General features: G+C 40.9%; 1 protein-coding gene across 1 annotated transcript in view; it reads right to left on the reverse strand.

Annotated features, from left to right (window-relative positions):
* Positions 1-17,781, reverse strand: part of DPP6 (dipeptidyl peptidase like 6) — a 717,188-nt gene that overhangs the window by 634,449 nt on the left and 64,958 nt on the right. The gene's annotated exons all lie outside the window — the stretch shown is intronic.

Genomic DNA, 17,781 nt, shown 5'->3' on the forward strand with positions numbered 1-17,781 from the left:
CCTGCTGTGAGAGTAACTGTAAGGATTATGCAGAATCTAGAGCGCAAATAGCACTTTTTCCTGTTCAAAATGCTTTTCCATGACTTTTGTTTTACCCTCACAACAAACCTGTGTGGTAGGTCACTATTTCCATATATTCCAAAATACGGGAAATTGAAGGACAAAGGTGGAACTTCAGCCCAAGTCTGCTTGAGTGAAACCACAGCAGATGATCTGCCCTTTCTGTGTGATAAAACATATGGGCTACTCAGAATACCAATGTACTCTCTCTCTCTCTTCTTCACTGTGTGATTAAAGCTAACAATCACATCTTGGCTTGTTAACAGCCATTAAATGTAGAGGCACACTTGTGGTTTTGCTGGCTTCAGTGCGTCTCCACCTGTTTTCTAAATGTAGGGACACATGATGTTAGCCAGACTGTTCCCTTTTACTCCAAAACCTTAGGTGTTGCAGCTTGAGCTTGTTTTACCTTGAAGCCAACTTAGCACAGAAACTGACTGGCCATCAATCCCCTTGCCACTCCAGCTGTGTCCAATCAAAACACTTTGCTGTAGGCTCAGTCAGGCAAAGTGATTGGCACAATGCTTTGTTGTAGGCGGTCCTACTACGCAGTGGGGAAGGGAGATGTGTCCAGCCATGGGCAAATACTTTTGAAACAACCAGCGTGCATGTAGCCTAAGCCAGAATTCTTCAGTTCCAACATAATAGAGAGCTCTGGCTTAATGCAAGCTGGGATTTTCACACCAAAGCCAGCATGCAATGGGAAAGGGGTGAGCAGCCATAGTACCCATCCACACCATCATAAACTATGGTATATATAATCTTTGATGATTATCTCAACACAGCTATTGTCTGGCACTTTTTTCTATTATTTTTATTCTTTCAATTCAAGAATGGGATAAGAGTCATAATCAGGAGGTTAATTGCCGCAAAATTGGATACAGACTTAAGTCACCAGTAAGTCCGAACAGAAATTAACACGAAATCATGAAGGTCAATCTCAGTAAGTTTAATAATAAATTAAGGTATGACCCCAAAATCACTGAAGTTTTCAAACAACTTTTAAATTGGCTCACAGTGTTAGCAAATGCAAGACTACTGGTGGGAAAAATATCCAACTGTGTGCAACAGCACTTGCTCCCAGTTAAGTGTATATAGGATTGCAACCTTGACACATGATTGTAGCCTTAATTTCCAGTTGGCTACAGGAGCAGGTGTTGGGCATTTGATTTTTTTAAAAAGGAGACTGCCAGCTGACCAATCAAAAACTGTTAAATAAATATCAAAGTATTTTTAAAGCATTAATTTGATACAATTTTGTTCTAACAAAACAACTGTGATATATCAGTTACAAAAACAAATTAGCACATTTATTGTACAGCAATGAATTTTACTTTTAAAAAGTATGCAATTATTATAACATAACCGCCGGTGATTGGAGATGCCTGCAGCCACAGAGAGTAGCCATCAAGACAAACTCTTGACTCCTTCTGGGGTAGGTGGGAAACTAACTCTCACTCCTGCGATTGCTAGGAAAATGACACCAAATATGAAATTATTTTATTTATTTATTTATTTATTTAATTACATTTTTAGACTGCCCTATAGCATTGAGCTCTCAGGGCGGTGTACAACAAATAAACGTCAAGCTGCCACCTACTCAGTGGCATTCTTCCCTTCATGGACTGTTTCACTCCAGTCAAAGAATAGGTATCAATTTACCAGCATGCCAACTCCCACCAACTCAGACAAACTGTGTTGAAACCAATCAACATGAAATTACTTTCTCCAGTAGTTTTGATGCATTGTTGTCGTTTGAAAGTGGACAGAGTGAAGCTTTCCTCCCTTTCTCCTAGTAATATCCCAGCGGGGTCATCCCATGAAGCTTTATGTTGGAAGATTCAGAACAAACAAAAGTACATACTTCTTCACACTGCACATGGTTAAACTATGGAACTCAGTACCACAAGATGTAGTGAAGGCCACCAGCTTTGACAGCTTTAAAAGGGGAATAGCCAAATTCATGGAGGATAAAAGTATCAGTGGCTACTAGCCATGATTGATATGTTCAGATGGCAGTATGCCTCTGAGCAACAGTTGCTGGGAATCACAAGTGGGGAAAGCGCTGTCACACTCAGGTCCTGCTTGCAGGCTTCCCATAGCCATGTGGTTGCCCACTTTGAGAACAGGATGCTGAACGAGATGGGCACTGGCCTGATCCAAGAAGGATCTTATGAAAGCTTCAGCACCATGTCTTTAGGTCCTTGAAAAAATGAGTTTTAACATGGATACAACTGCAGGTTTTTTAAACCATAATATTACCAGAGTACATGACACCATACACAATAATGCGGGGGGGGGGGGGAGGAAAGAAAAAACACTTCCTGTCAAATTGAACTTATAGATTTGGGACCTGGGTCCAAATCCCCACTCAGCCATGAAATTCAGTGGATGATCTTGGGCCACTCATACACAGAGCCTAATCTGCATCACAGATGTGAGTCTATCATGGGGGAAAGAACCTTGTAAGTCATCCTGAACTCCTTTGCAGAATGAAAATGTTATAAATAAAACAACCAACAAGGGTGCAGGAGTGCAAAGACAGTTACATATTTTATAGCAAATACTCCAATGTAAATTCTACCGTAAAAAAAAGAGAAAAGGTAGACCTCTGGCAACTTCAGCACCTAAAATCTTTTAACACACAGCAAGTTCTGATTCTTTTGCCTCCTGAATGCTTTTGTACACCACATGTTGAAGGTCATCTACCTCTTCTCCCCATCCACCCCAGTTTTCTAGTGTAGCCATTGGTTGTATCTTATTTCATTTCATTTAATGTTGTTTTGGCACTGCTGTAGCAATTACTATGATTAAAAAGAATTTTGTTCTAATCTTCAGGCTGCTGGCAAGTCCTCGCTATCGCTTCTAATCCCATCTATTTGTCTATGTTATTGTATTTAAGCTTCTTTTTTCTGTTTGGACAGAAGCAAACAGAAAAAAATGTCTTCTCTACAAATGCTTTCCCACTTCTTATAATTGGATGTTCTGCCCGTTGCATTCCACAACACAATGTCCAGTATTTGCAACTAAGCTTGGGATAATTTTCATACACCAGTAAGTCACCACATTATTTTTCTTTTTTTATATAATGATACAGTAGACTTAGCATTTACATGGAAACAGTAGTCTACAATTATCCCCACATTGCAGAGGAAAAGGTCTAAAGCTCAAAACAACAGTGAACTGCTAAACTTCTCCTAGTGCACTGAGTGTCATGGTGAGATTAGGAACTTGGGAAGCTGCCTTATACCAAGTCATACCATTGGTTTATCTAGCTCATTTTGTTTACCCAGGTAGCAGCTCTCCAGGGTTACAGACACAGGGCATTCCCAGCCCTCCCTTGTGATGCTAGGGACTGAATCTTGGAACTTCTGCATGAACCTGCAATTCTGTAAGTCATACTCTTAAGTGGGGGAAACCCACATGAGATAAGAGGAAGACAGACAAAGATAAGAAAACAAGTTTGGGTTCTATATTACAAATATCCTTCTGTGATTTCAATTACTGAAGTAGGACAGGGACTAAAAGCCTGTTCATTTAACATATTCTATGAACATCTAAAAATGCACTAAGTAGCCCTATCCCCCTTTCCTGCCCATCCAGACAAAGCTATGAATAGAAGAATCTACACACACTGGTCCTGTTCATAGTTTCAGGTCGAGAGTAGCCAACATAGTGCCCTACTCCATGGTGACCCAAAACTACAGATTTTGTCCAACTTCCATCATCTCATCCCTTGCCTTTGGATATGCCAGCTGGGGCTGATGGAAGGTGGAGGCCAACAATATTTGGAGGGCACCACGTTGGCTATCCCTGCTTTAAATGAACATGTTTGGAGGATGGACAGGATCCAGTCCACATCCACAAATCTACATATCCTTACAAGTAGGGTTTTAGTTACTGTCTGATACCAGTAGCTGAGGTCTTAAAAAAGGGCATTACTGATTTAATACCCCAAACTGCCCTACTTTGCTTTATGATTTCGCCCCATCCATATTTCATTACTTCTTCAGAAAAGAAAAGAAAAAACTTTGAGCATACTAGAAATGAGTCAACACCTCACAATCAATGATGGCTTAAGATGCAAAATATTCAAATTTAGTGCCCAATTCTTGTAAGAACTGCATCAGCAATCCACTTTTATTGGCCTCTATGCCTTCCTGTAAAGCCAGACAGCTACTTAGTGAATTCAAGCAGGGACAGATAAATGAGAAATAGCTAGCCATAATATTAACAATAAATGCATAGCAAACATTGTGTGGTACACTCAAAAGGTTAAAAAAAACTAGGAACACTCAAAACTTTCTTACATTTTTATCCTATCTTTCCTTCAAAAAACAGCAGGTATAGCACAGTGGGGAAGAGAGCCTGGCTGGGAGTCCAGAGTGTGTGAGTTCAAATCCCACTCGTGTCTCCTGGGTGTAAAGGGCCAGCTAAAAGATCACCCCCACAGTGAGTGGCTCAGGGGTTACATGCCCTGCCACCTGTGCACCCATGGGCAAGCTGCATAGTCCCAAGGAGCCCAGTTGCCCTCCAGCTGGCAGTTGTGGGCAAGGAAGGGGCTGGCTTGTGCAGCTGTGGCAAGCTGAGCAGGCCCTAGCCAGCTGGGGAGGACTAGCCTCAGAGAGAGGCAATGGTAAACCCCCTCTGAATACCGCTTACCATGAAATCCCTATTCATAGGGTTGCCATAAGTCGGATCGACTTGAAGGCAGCCCATTTCCATTTTTTTCCTTCAAAAAGCGTGTGGGGGCATACACGATCTCTTCTCTCTCCTTTTATCCTTACAAACCACCCCTTAAGATAGGTTAGGCTGGGGGACTGCGAGTACCAGTGCATAGGCATGCAGCATGTCTTATGGCTGAGTAGGGATTTGAAGCCAAGTATCTCTGGTCAAAGACCAATAATGGCCAATACATCACATTGTGGGTGTCAGATACACCACTATATTGAATTCAACTTAACTTGAAAGAATGCTTTCTCCTGTGTGTTGCCCCTCCTGTCTGAAGGTGTTCTGGAAAGGCCCTGGTTCAGATGGACCTACCTCTGAAGATTCCATGGTATGCTATTAGATGCAGGGTCTTCTCAGTGGCGTCACCCTCCCAATGGCTTTACCAAGTTAGGGAAGCCCAGCAGGCTAGTTTATGCCTGACTTTTAGAAAACTGACAAAATCATCTTCATTTAAGAGAGAGGATTTATGCTAGCAGGAGAGTGTTATTTTAGAGTAGCCTTCCTCAACCTGTCACCCTCCAGATGTTTTGGACTACAACTCCCATCAGTCCCAGCCAGTGTGGCCAATTGTAAGAGATGGTGGGAGTTATAATCCAAAACTTCTAGAGGGCTGCTTTAAACGGTGTTTTTTAAGCAGATTCCTATGGTTATCACGTTTTAGTCATAACATGTTTAGTTTTTACATTCATAGTATAATATCTTGGATTTTGTTTTTAATTGATTAATTAATTTATTTATTTTATTAGATTTTTATACCGCCCGACTAGCATTAGCTCTCTGGGCGGTGTACAACAAAATATAAAAATACAAAAACATCTCAAAATCTCATAATAAATACAGCATAAACATATATAAAAACAAGGAATCAGAAACAATTACAACAAAATTTAAAACTAAAACAAGTTACATATTAAAACGCCATAGCAAAGAGGAAGGTCTTAACCTGGCGCCAAAAGGACAACAATGTCGGCGCCATACGCACCTCTTCGGGGAGACTGTTCCACAATTCAAGTGCGAGCCACTACAATTTAAAGAATTGTAGACATTGCAAACATTGAAGACTGGGCAGTGAGTTTGAGAAATAAAATAAGCCAAAAAGGAAAAGGGGTCACATTTGATGGGAACAGGTATTTATTTTGCAGTTGTTTCCTGTATTCAGTTCTAAATAGATGCTGCAACTCCAGATACTTTATTTAAAGCTGGACTGAATGGCAACCATTATGACAGGTAATAGCTGAATACGCAATTGAATGCTGTTTCTTTTAATATGGATCCTACTGAAAAACACAAACATCTTCCGTGCTCTTTCCAAGGTGCTGTGTGCCCAAATCTTTCTGTCATCAAGGGTTTGCAATTTGGATAAGATAGCACTGAATTGCCTGCCTATGCAGAGAAATAACAGCAGCAATTCTGGAAATCTATAGTGTTGTACTAAGATTCTGGACATCAGACAACACTTCTGAAGATTATAATTAATTGGCTGAGCTAACGTGGGACAGGGGAGAGAGATGGTCTTGCCTTACAGAAATTCGAGGTATAAACAGATAGCTGTTTGCTCATATTCAAATATGCTAGAGCATGTTAAACAAATGAACATCAGAAATGAAAATGTCTGTAAAGAAAAAGAAATGGCATGAGGGCAAAAGGGGGTAGGGGAGATGAGAAGGGGGGTAGGGAATAAGGGATAGAGATGTGAAGGCCCGGAAAAAACCCAGAAAAATTAGGGGGACAGGACGGTTTTTTCCCATTTTTTTCTGAAGCCTATTTTGGGTTTTTTTCTGAAAAATTGAAAGAATGAAGAAAAAATGGATTATGGAACGTTTTATTTTAGCATGATGAATAAAATGTTTCATTGAATCTTGGTTCCCCCCCCCTTTTTTTTCCCCTCAGTTCTTTTTATGGGAATGGATGCTTTATGTCTGCTTGACACTGTGGAGGACTAGCGGAGACATAATTTCTTTGTTATCAATTTTGATGGTTTCTTCTGTTTTTTTTTAAATTGTTTTTTGCCTGCTCCTCATAAACTGGCAAAACAAAAGAGGTTCCTTACAGTTCAGGATCTTGTTGATCCATGTGTTACACAAAAAAGTAAAAATTAAAAAAAGAAAATTCAATTTGTAATAATTGTTTGAATAAAATATACTTTTAATATACCAAATGTGATAATTTTATGCCAAACCAACTTGTACATAATTACATTTTATGTTCCTGAAGTAACAAAGTGACTTTCAATCTGTAAAAACTGCTAGTATTGCATTTTTTTCAATTTTTCTGAAAAATTCCATTTTTTCTGGAAAAAAAAACAAAAAATGTGGGGGTTTTCCATGCCTTCAGAATTTACAGAAATGTTACATCTCTAATAAGGGATCCTATTTTATTGTAGTAATGTGAAAATCCTAACAAACTATACATTAAAAAGTGTGTTAGAGTCTTTGACTTTTAGGAGCCATTAGCAACAAAGGATGTAAATCCACTTATGGCAAGGGGTCCGTAACTTTTTTGGGCCTAAGGACACACTGGAAATCTAAGAAACTGTCATACGCATCACAAAACAGGTGGTGCTCAATCATGCAAAATACAAGAATACAAAAAAGTAGGCAAAACAGCCCAACAATCCCCACTCCCCAAAACGCAAATGATACAAAGCAGGCAAAATAAGCACACCCACCCAAACAAGCAAAAAAAAAGGAGGCAATGCCCACCACCATCACCACGATTAGGGGCTTGCCCACAGTTAAGCGAAACCTGGAAGAGTCTGCATGAATTGAAACAGGAAGTGGGTATACACACACACACAGCTTTTCTAAAGTCTAAAATGGCATGAAAGAAATGTGAGGAAAATCTGGTAGGTCAATGATTTCATAACATCATGTATGTGTGACATATATTATAAAAAGTGGTGAACAAAGAGTGGTAATCCCAGAGTAATGCATCTTGTCTGAAAACATAGTCAAATGGACTTAAAGGGAGAGTAAGACAAAGCTAGCTTAAGCATAACTGGGTAATGATATAGTAGCATGTTTCAAATGCTCACTCAGCTATGAAGTTCAAAAGGTTGGCCTTAGGCAATCACCCTCTCTCACTCTAACATATTTTATAAAGCTTGAGAAAAACTGTGCATCTCTAAACCCGTGCTTCATTCTCCATTTTGTCCTTCCATAGGTCCATTACCGCACACCAACACTGATGAAAAATTATTACAATTTATAAATGAAATGTAGATTTGTCTAAAAAGCTAGACGTGATACCACTAATTTAATTTTAGAAGTTGAAAGGTTAAAGCTGAGCAAAAGCCTCCCCCCAGCCACTACCTGATCTTCTAGCAGCAAGGCTGGATCCAGGAGGACTCCCAGACTGCGGGTGTATTCCTTCATAGGGAGTACAACTCCACCCAGACCAACAACCGCAATCCTGGTTAGCTTTTCTGCTCACCAACACCATCTGTTTTGTCTGGATTTAATTTCAGCGTATTCACCTGCATCCAGCCCATTACAGTCTGAAGCCTCCAGTCCAGCATCTGCACTGCATCCTTGGGATCTGATGTGACCAATATGTAGAGCTGGGTATCATCAGCATATTTTTGGCTGCCCAGTCCCCTTCCTCGGATGACCACTCCCAACAATTTCATGTAGATGTAAAATAGCATAGAACGTAAGAAGAGCCTGCTGAATCAGGCAAGTGGCCTATCTAGTCCAGCACCCTGTTCTTACAGTGTCCAACCCTGCCGCCCTGGGCTCCTGCTGGGAGGAAGGGCAGGATATTACCTGATGGAACGCCTCTCCCAATACAAACCCACCCGTACACTACGCTCAACATCCAAGGCCCTCCTCCGGGTGCCTACTCTGAGGAAAGGTGGGAGTCTGGCAACAAGGGAGAGGGCCTTCTCAGTGGTGGCCCCCAAATTATGGAATGATCTCCCTGACAAGGTGCACCTGGCACCAACACTATTATCTTTTCGGCGCCAGGTCAAGACTTTCTTCTTCTCCTAGGCATTTTAGCAGGTGTTTTAAATTTTTTTAATTTTTTTAATTGTGTTTTAAATTGTTTTTAAAAGATGTGTCTTAAATTTGTATATTTGTTTTAATGTTTTTGGTTGCTGTAAACCGCCCAGAGAGCTTCGGCTATGGGGCAGTATATAAATACAATAAATAAATAAATATAAATCAAATAATAAATAAATAAACCAGATGCCATGACAAGCCCGCAAGCAGGACCTGAGCACAAGAGCACTCCCCTGCCACCCAGAGTTTCCAGCAACTGGAATTCAGAAGCATACTGCCTCAGACTGCAGAGGCTGAGTACAGCCATTGTGGCTAGTTGCCCTTGATACTATTGGCTTCCATGAATTTGCCTGATCCTCTTCTTTTACAGCTTTCCAAGTTGGTAGCCATCACTGCCTCCTCTGGCAGCGAGTTCTGTAGCTTAACTATATAGAAGAAGTACTTTCTTTTATCCATCCTTAGATGTCCATGAGTTCTAGTGTTATGAGAGAGGGAGAAAAATTTATCTCTATCCACTCTCTCCATGCCACACATAATTTTATAAACTATCCTGTCACCTCTTATTTGCCTTTTCTCTACATTAAAAAGCCTAACATATGCATCCTTCCCTCATAGGGGAATTGCTCCATTCCCTTGATCATCTTGGTAGCCCTCTTTTGAACCTCTTCCAGCTCTACAATATCTTCGATACAGGCGACCAGAACTGTACACAGTATTCCAAATGCCATTGCACCATAGATTTGAATAACAGCATTATGCTACCAGCAGTTTTATTTTCAATACCTTTCCTAATGATCTCTAGCATGGAATTTGCCTTTTTCACAGCTGCCGCACGCTGGGTCAGCATCTTCATCTAGCACTACAACCCAAAGGTCTCGTTCCTAGTCAGTCACTGACATTAAGATTTTTTGCCCCAACATGCATCACTTTCACTTGCTCACATTAAATTGCATTTGCCATTTTACCACTCAGTGTATTAACTCAGTATGGAAAACTGACATGGGAGCCACCAGGTTCCACTGCTCAGAACTCTCCCTAGGCCACAACCCACAATGGCCCTGCTTCACACCATAAGTGATTTTTTTTTCCTGGCTGGAATGTTTCTTGCTTGTCTGGACAGAGAGGGATGTATGCAGAAACTAGCCTACCGGACAAAGGTAAAACTAACATTTTTTGGTCCACCCACTTTGGCCTCTAATCCCACCCACCACTGGCATATGGCCCTAGTAAGGCTGCCCAGAAGAGAATGCAATCCTAAGGCTGAAAATGGTTCCCCATCTCTGTGCTAGACAAAGGAAAAGGCTAGCCTGTGACAAGTTCTGGCTACTCCAGCCCACGCTGCTTATATTGTACATTCACTACTAGGAGTTGAAAGCAGACTTTGGCATACCAGCACTAGCCTATATGGTGTTCAGTGGCTGTTTTCCTGCAGCTTAAATGGTTATGAAAAAATTTCCCTCAAATTGTTGTTTTGCACATTGTTTCATTTTCCTATCCTAAGTGATAGGGGGTTTAGCAAACAAATGAAAAAGAGTGTGCATCAGTACTCTGAAGCAGCCTTTCCCAACCTTTGGGTCTCTAGCTGTTGCTGGACTACAGTTCCCATAATTCCTAACCACTGGCCTTGCTGGATGCAGAGTTGTAGTCCAGCAACATCTGGGGATCCAAGGGTTGGGAAAGGCTGCTTCAGAGTACAGTGCTACCATATGGTGATTGACTGTGACTTTCAAAGTATCCTAAAGACATTATTTACTATTAGCATAAATTGGCATTTCATCAGAAGATGTTTGTTAACATCAGCAGCATGTCATTAAAAATCATTTTAGGAGAGGTGCCTTAGCTATGAACTGGCGAATGGAGTACACTTTCCTCTTGGACTGCTCCATTTGAAGCTGCAGTTTATGTTTTGCTAGTACAAGTATTTCCACTTCCTTTGTGATATTATGCAGCATCTCTGCACATGATTCTAATGCCTGCCAGTTCCCATTCATTCACAGCCAAACTCTTGTCCAGAAGGAATAGTTCCTCCCTTATGTTTAGAACATTTTCCTGTCAGATTGCAGAGGATTTATTTAACTTTCCATTAAACCATCACAATTTCTCTGTCACATTCACCAAACAACTATATATGAATAAACCTAATGTTGGATGCTATATATTTACATCATGCACACACACAAACACACATTAATGGTGTGGGGGGGTTTCTTCCTCACCAGCCTTCATTTTTTGGTCTTTTTGTATAAGTCACATACTCCTTGCCCCATTACCACAATTCTTGTCACGATACTTGGAAAGCAGGTAGGGTTTTGCTAGAGAGAATTCATAGGGTGTCAGGATAAATACACAAGAGAAGGGCAGAGCAATCCAAATGCCGGGAAGCTGGGGGAGGGAAGACCAGCGGAGAAGGAGCCAGCAGAAAGCTCCGTGGGATCCTCCTCCCACTTGGGAGCTGCCAGCTCAGCAGCTTCAAGCATGAGCCAGCTGGAAGGCAGTGACTGTGACAAACAGGCCTCCCGGGGAGTAAGCGCTCCCCGTAGACCATAACAAGAAATAATTAAAAATATTTTAATGTGACAGTCTTTTGGCGGGTAGAGTTTGCAGGGGGATAGGGACCTGGGGGAGGGATCTGAATGCTAGGAGGATCTCATGCAAGTCCCCCTCACAGCTCCTCCCCTACCATGCCCCATTTTTAAGGCTTCCCTCAGCTCCCGCCAGCCCTCGGTCCACCAGGTTGGCTGTTCCTGGTGGGTCCCACGGCAGGCTCCTGGCAGTGCCATGGCTCAGCCACGGCAGATTGCTGCTGTCAGCACAGCCCATTGGAGCCCAGCACAATCAGGGATCCAAGACATTCAACTCACCCCAGCTCGGAGGAAAGGTGAGTTAGATTGCACCCTAAGGGCCTAACTAAAAACAATGTCAAAAGACCAAGTGCCACAGAACTGGAAGAATTCAAGCCTTTTCTTGGTTAAAATCCCTCTCCAAAATCTGGTGTTTTCTCAGAGTAAATCATTATAGGTGCCATAGGATTACCTGTGTGTTTTGCCATTAGGGCAAGTAGCAGTTTCAGGGCAATTTCAATCAAGAAAAGGGACAAAGGAAGGATTACCCCACACATACGTTCCCAGCCCCATGATACCAATCCACAGCTGCATTTACCTTTCTTTTTTATAAAAAGAAAAATGAGATATGGGGTTGTTTTTAACAAAGACCCATGTAAAAATAGACCCACTGAAAATTAATGAACCTAAGTTAATCATGTCTATTAACCTCAGGGGGTCTACTCAGCATAGGACTACTGAATACCACCCATGATCACAGTTCTTCCAGCCTCACATCGAGTTTGGCCCTTAGGCAAAACTGCTACCCAAACAGGCAAACATCACATTTATGACTGATGGAGCACAGAAGCTTTTTTTAATTTAAATGATTGAAGTTTGCATCTTCTAAAACGTAATTCAAATGCTCCAGGCAATGCATGTGAAGAGGAGCATATAGTCTGGTTCTTCTACTCAGGGTTGTGAAGACAACACATTGGACACATAAGGTCAAGCCACACTGGAGACCATAGAACAGGTTGCCTGTTGATTCATCTCACTGGAATTGCAAGAAGCAGGCTGCAAGTATTCGAGTCCCAATGGAACAGGGCTGGAGTAATGACCAATCCTAGAGAAGAGGTAGTAACTCTCCAGACTCATAGGCACACCACACAGCAGTAATGATCAGGTGTGTAGCAGAATAAGTGATAGCACTTGGTCTTCTAGCTGCGGTTGACTCTAACTCCCATCAGACCTAGCCAGCATGGCCAGGGATGATGGGAGTTGTATTCTGACAATGTCTGGAGTGATTTCACAGAGAGGGAGGGAGGGAGGGAGGGAGGGAGAGAGAGAATGTGTGCGTGTATGTGTATATCTATATATTTATATACTGAAGAGCCATAATGTAGATTGGTGTGGTGACATCATGAAAATATGGGGAAATGGAACAAATGCAAAAACCTTAGAACAAGCTGTTAGGAAGAGATACAAGGCCAGAAGATTGAGTTTCATTCCAAGTTTATGAATCACAAACTTACATTTACACTTCCAGAATATGCTTCCAAAACAAAATCTCAACATGTGTGGCTAGCATATGCATACACATTATTCACACATGTAGGGTTGTTTGTTTTCCAATATTTAAAATGTAGCCAGACTGCAACAAAAAAGTAAGCTATTGCAACATAGTATGCTGTTGCTTTTCTAGAGGGAGATACAGCTAACTGCGGTAGTGTGACTTAGCTCCACCTAATCAAAAACAATCCAAACTAGTGTGCTGTATGATCTACTAGTTTTCATGCTGTGTTTTAATCCTGGGGTTTCTTGGAAGCCTATCAGAGGCTTCTCAATGAGAAGATCAGTAGTGGTGGACAGTTTTCAGATTAAATAGTTTTCTACTATTTTCCATCTTCCTGTGTAATTTACTGGGAATGCTCCACGGCAGGGTCAAATATGAACAGCCTTGCTGGACTACAAGACCCATCTTCCTTAACTATTTCCCATTGGCTGGAGATGATTGGGGGTATGTAGACTACATCCAGAGGGCCACAAGTTCCCCACCATTGCACTTCCCCTCCTCCACTTATCAGGCAGAGGTTACTCCATCTACTTTCCATTTCTGCTTCAACTATTTGTGTCTACAAATTGTGCTTCACATATTCAGAACTTTTCAAAAGCTTAGTTCCTTGCATTTTCCAGTTGGCACCAGTTTTTGTGTATCTGTGTGAATAATGAAAAAATTAGGTATGAATGAAGACTATGACAAAACTAGGAGACCTTTATTCCCTTCTGTTCATTTCCTGTGGACTAATTTCATAACTACCATAATGTAATAAGGGATATGAATGTATTTTTCTTATACTTGATAGGAAGCATGAGAAAAATAAAATTAAGCACTACTTTCTAAACAATGTGTGTAGTTCAGTTGGATAAAAAAGTATCTTGAAGCATAAAACATGCAGGCATGGACAGGGGTGTAGTCCAAGGTCTCGGGGGGTCTTAGACTCTGTGCTTTTTTGGAAGCAGGGTCCCAATAACTCCATCATCCTACAAGCTAATCAGCATGAAACGGGAATGTGGTGGCCACTGAGAAGAGTCTTCTAACATGGCTCCTTGTCCTTTCCTGCAGATTAGAAACAATCAGAGTGAAAGGAGGTGAGTTAGTCACTGAGAGGACTCTTCTCAGTAGCTAATACTCTGTTCTTTTATGCTTATTGACTCCTAGGGATATCTGTTGTTGTGGGAGAAGGCATTAACAAGGATCTCATTCTGAAACATGCAGCAAAAAAATGTGGGGGAGGAGGGTGTGTGGGTGTGGAGGATGTGTTTTCATGTGGCTAACATGAAAGGACCCTGCACTTCTGAATTTGCCATAACACAACACAAGACAAATGGCTTTGCACTTCAATTGCTCCTCCAATGTGGGAACAGAATGTTTGTATGCTACCCATGCTTTACAAGTTTGCTGCAGACCCAAATTCTGGGACCAAAACTGTAGACTGGTATTTGTCCAAGAAGAAGCATGTCCATGCACCTTTGCTGACAAATGGTTCCAGTTCAAAATTCACTGACCAGGCTGTATAAATGTCCCTTAACTGCATGGCCACCCTTTTGCATCCACTAGCAAACCGCCCTGAACATTTTTACCAAAAGTTTAAGCAAGTCAGTCTTTTAATATGTTAATGTACTTTGGAATTGTTAAACCTTGGGGAAGTGATTACATATGAATAAATCTAATGTAGGATGTAACTTATGGAAGGATATTAACTTGGCAAACCAGCAGAGGGCAAACTCAGTCTGCATATTTTCTATGTGTGTTTACCCCTCCACAGTCAGAACAAGTAACTGTTCTGCAAATTTATCTTTTATCTAATAGTCAGTACAGATACCTGTCAACATACTGTACCTTATCTTACAGCTAAATGTATCAGCATTAATCATATCTGTCACTAAGTGTCTTCTCAGGAAACGCAGTTAATATTTATTACAACCAACAAACTGGAAGGATGTAGACTGCAGGGAAACGCAATACAGAGTTCTTTTATTTCATTATGAACAACATGCTTTGTCTGGTCATGGTCTTTACACCACAGACACACACATATAAATACCACAGAAATGCACACATAATACAAATATGTCACAGTTCTTATGATTTATCATCTTATATAATTTAAAATATCATCCTAACCTCTTAAACATGTATACAAATTGGCCATCTATAAACAGTCATATCTATATATTCTATAACAGAGAACTGGTGTGGTGCAGTGATTAGAGTGGTGGACTAGGATCTGGGAGAACAGGGTTCAAACACCCACTCAGACATGAAGCTCACTGGGTGATCTTGGTCAGTTACTGTCTCTCAGCCTAACCTACCTTGCAGGGTTGTTGTGAGGATAAAATGGGGAGGAGAAAAAGCTATGTATGCCACCTTGACCTCCTTAGAGGAAAGGTGGAATATAAATGTAGTAATAATAAAATTATATTTTCTCAGTAGTGAGAAAGTACTAAATCTATTTTAAATATTCTCATTCAACCATTCCAACTCTTTAGAACCAAAACTAGATGTGGATGGTAGCCATGCTTGCTTAATCACAGACCAGCCTACAACTAAGCCTATGTGTACAACTAAGCATTACAACTATGCATAAGTGCAATAACTGCAGGTTCTTCCCCTGCCTCCACTTCCTTCCCTTCTCCCTTCCGGCCATTTCTAGATTTCAAGCCTCTTGAGGTAGAGACTTGTCCTTTCATTCTTTGAGAATGTATTTTTTAAAATTCCAGTCCAATTTTCAATCCAACCTTGGCCCCGGAGGAGACAGATGTACACAGCATTGGCTACAAAATAAGGCTACGTGGTAAGTTCAGTGATGCAGGCTGGAAACTTTTCCAGAGCTTTATTTTTCTGCAGAACATTTTCTGTTTCTTAAGTTCATTAGTACCAATGAATGCAAATCTTCTCAGAACACTTCCATTTGCTTTACATTTGCACCATTTTAAGCCATAGCACTAAAAAGAAAAAAAAGACCTCCCCAACCTATTTATTTATTTATTTATTTATTATGAGATTTGTTAGTCGCCCATCTGGCTGGACAACCAGCCACTCTGGGCGATGTACACGATAAAACAGTATATAAAACAGTTAAAAATTTTAAAACACAGTAAAACTAGCCCATTCCAAAATCCTGCCTAAAAAACCAGGTCTTCAGGGTCCGGCGGAAACTCATTATATTATTATATTATATTATATTATCATTATATTATATTACCTACCTGTAATACTCCTCTCTTCTCCCCATTTCCTTTAATATCCCCAATATGTTTCAGACTTCAGATATGCTATGCAAAAGCATGTTGTTAAAACAGTAAAGTGAATCATCTTCAGATATGCACTTCTGTGTAGAGGGCAAAGCATTACACAGAAGGAGGAATGCCACAAAATGTGCAAAACTAGTCTTAGCCCATTTTTGACCATATGAAGCTACCCAGACCATTGCTCTATCTAGCCCAGCTTTGTCTACATTAACTGGCAGTGGCTCTCCAGAGTCTCAGACGGGGGTATTCCCAGCCCTACCTGGAGACTGAACCTGGGACCTTCTGCATGCAAAACAGATGCTGTACCGCTGAGCTACAGGCTTGGTCCTTCTTTATTTTGCTTGGTCTCCATTTTAAATCTTAGACCAGCAACACTGTATCCTGAATTATGATACATTAAACAACTAAGGGATCAGGCCCAGAATTACATGCACTTGTGATTTATGTGTAATCCATGGGTAGGGAGATAGAATTACAAGGTATGTCATCTCTCCATGCAAACAGAGACAGATTTGATGCTCAGCATTTCAGCTGTGCTATTTATCTAGCAGCCCATGAAGCTGTTGCCTCCCTCCTTAGTTTAAAGCAGCCATGTGGTCTTAATTAACCTCTCACATCACCAATCTCCCCCGGAGGCACTATGCTGTCTCTCCAAATTTCATATCTGATCAATCACTGCCTGAATGACAACACTTAGAATGTAGCAGACATATTCTTGTCTCTAACAAACTAATCAGAAGCACTTCACATTAATTCCTAAATACAACTTGCATTTTTAAAAAATGTTGACATGAATGAAACAAAGATTATGAAAGGAAAATGCCATTCCCTCCGTTCCCATCAGAGCCTCCTGTGTAGTGGACGAAGTGGTGGCATCAGGACAAGACTGGGACAGAGGTCCAAGACTCCACTCAGTAGAATGAGCAGAAGGGCCCCCAATGCTATCGGTGTACCACATTTTGAAGTAATACACAGTACCCTGTAAAGAGGGCTCACCTTAAATCCAGAATCTGAAATTACTTAACTGCACCACTGAATGGGTAGAGTGCAAGTTGTGAAAGATTAAGTGATGTGCCACGTACTACCACTGTGTCCAAAAATCTCCTTATTATTTTTATACTACCGTGTCCAAAACATCTCCTTATTAAAACATTATTTTCAACCATTCTCCATGGATTAATGAGAAAATAAATTGCATTTAAAAATTATCAAAGGAGAGCAAAAATTTCAAATTCTCATGGGTGGAGTGTAGGATTTTTTTGTCATGGTTACCTTACTTTTGAGGTGGCTGAGGGGTGGTTGCGTCCTTTCATTCATTCTACCAATATTCTCACCACTGATCTGCACTCTGCAATCTTCCTGGGTGCCCTTGCTTCAAAAAAGCCCAGGATAAGGCATCCTCCTCCAGGGAGGCATCTTCACATCAAGAAGTGTAGATAATCATGGATGCTACAGTGTTGAAAGAAAAACACATACACCACCCTTGGCCAACTCTCAGTGATAAAGTAAGCTCAAAACTCTACATCCACAGAAATTCTAAAGAAATTCTCAGCTGCTCCAAGAATGAGACAGAAAATTAGAAGCCCGTTTACATTTTGGAAACAGAACGTTCAGCAAACAGCAGGACAGATTTT

This window comes from Rhineura floridana, chromosome 10, assembly GCF_030035675.1.
Source record: "Rhineura floridana isolate rRhiFlo1 chromosome 10, rRhiFlo1.hap2, whole genome shotgun sequence".
Lineage (NCBI taxonomy): Eukaryota > Metazoa > Chordata > Lepidosauria > Squamata > Rhineuridae > Rhineura > Rhineura floridana.